Below are 2094 nucleotides of genomic sequence, written 5' to 3'. Positions count from 1 at the left end.
CTGCTTGCCCCTGACCCCAGCAGCGAAGGACAGGCAGTCCCCTACAGAGAGCAGACACCAGGGCCTACGGTGGCATCAAGCAGGCAGGTCCGCAGAGAGCAGAGGACCATGGGGAGCAGGTCTAAGCCGTCAGTAGGACATTCCCCTGAGGGCTCCCAGATTGGAGAGGGTGCAGATAGGGCTGAGGGACCCCTCCTTCTCCGTGCACGAATTTCGTGCACTGGGCCCCTAGTTGGATATATAACTATATGCTACCTAAAAGAGGCCCCATTTTAGATTTTAAGGACCCACACTAACTCAAATTAAAGAGATAAAAAATGTTATGCCATGGAAGCGGAAAGTAAAAGAAAGTAGTGGAAACTATACTTGTATCAGACACAATAGACTTTAAGCTAAAATGGTAACAATAGACAAAGAAGGTCATTATATAATGATAAGTTAATCAATACATCAAGAAGATATACCAGTTATAAATACATACACACCACACATTGGAGCTTCTAAATATATTAAGCAAATACTAACAGATTTGAAGGTAGAAATAGATAACAATACAATAACTGTAGGAGTTTTCTTTTCCCCACTTTCAACAATGGATAAATCGTTCATACATAAAAACCAACAAGAAAACAATGAATTTGAACTGCACATTAGATCAAATAGTCCTAACAGATATCTACAGAACATTTCATCCAAGAGCTGCAGAGTACACATTCTTCTCAAATGCACACAGAACATTGTCAAAGATAGATCATATGATAAGACACAAAGCAAGTTTTAGCAAGTCTACTAGATTTATCACAGAACTCACTTTGTAAATTATATAAATGTCTAACCATTATGCTGTATACCTGAAACTAATATAAAATAATACTGAATGTCATCTGTAATTAAAAAATAAAATAAAAATAAATAATTTAAAAAAACCAACTTGGGTAGATTTCTGGGTTCTCTGTTCTTTTCCATTGGTCTATATGCCTGCTCTTGTGGCAGTACCAGGCTGTTTTGAGTACAGTGGCTTTGTAGTACAACTTCAAATCTGGTAGTGTGATTCCTCCAACTTTGTTTTTCTTTCTCAAGATTTCTACAACTATTTGGGGCCTTTTGAATTCCATATAAATTTTTGGAGAATTTGTTCTAGCTTTGAGAAATATTCTGTTTGTATTTTAATAGTGGTCACATTGAATCTGTAGATTCCTTTGGGCAGTATGGACATTTTAATGATGTTGATTCTACCAATCCATGAGCATGGTATATTCTTGCACTTCCGTAGATCTTCCTCTATCTCTTTTTTCAATATCTTGTAGTTTTCCAAATACAGGTCATTATCCCCTTGGTTAAGTTTATTCCTAAGTATATAAGGTTTTGCTGCAATGGTAAATGGAGATGTTTGTTTGGTTTCCATTTCTGAGAGTTTATTATCCTATCTAATAATAGACAAACATGGTAATTAACCGTACCTCTGACATGCTTCCCATTGGTTAATCAGGGTGATATGCAAATTAACTGCCAACCAAGATGTCGGCCCGCAGCCAGGCAGCTGAAGCGAACAGGAGGCTTGCTTGCTCCAGTGACGGAGGAAGCCAAGGTTTCCCGCCTGCCACCGCCCAGCTCTGAGCTGCACTCTAAGCAACTATGCTGCAATTATAGAAGCTAAACAATCCCCAGAAACCTGCTTTCAGCCAGCCGGGCCTCAGATCTGGAGTTACAACAGTGTTTCAATTATAGAAGCTAAACAAAGCCCAGATACCTGCTTTCAGCAGCCGAGGTCTCAGAGCTGGAGCTGAGCCTCAGAGCTAAAGCCGGCTCTCAGCTCCAGTGACAGCCATAGAAGGTAAATAATTCCCAGAATAAAAAAAAAAAGAAAAAAGGAGAGGTTGGGAGTTTCAGTCACCCGCCAGCCTAAAAATGGCCCTCGGCCCTTCACCCAGACTGGCCAGGCACCCCAGTGGGGACCCCCACCCTGAAGGGGGTGTGACCAGCTGCAAACAGCCATCATCCCCTCATCCAGGCTGGCCAGGCACCCAAGTGGGACCCACACCCTGATCCGGGACACCCTTCAGGGCAAACCAGCCGGCCCCCACCCGTGCACCA

The sequence above is a fragment of the Myotis lucifugus genome, unplaced genomic scaffold (genome assembly GCF_000147115.1).
Source record: "Myotis lucifugus unplaced genomic scaffold, Myoluc2.0 scaffold_4, whole genome shotgun sequence".
NCBI lineage: Eukaryota > Metazoa > Chordata > Mammalia > Chiroptera > Vespertilionidae > Myotis > Myotis lucifugus.
This window is presented reverse-complemented; position numbering follows the sequence as displayed.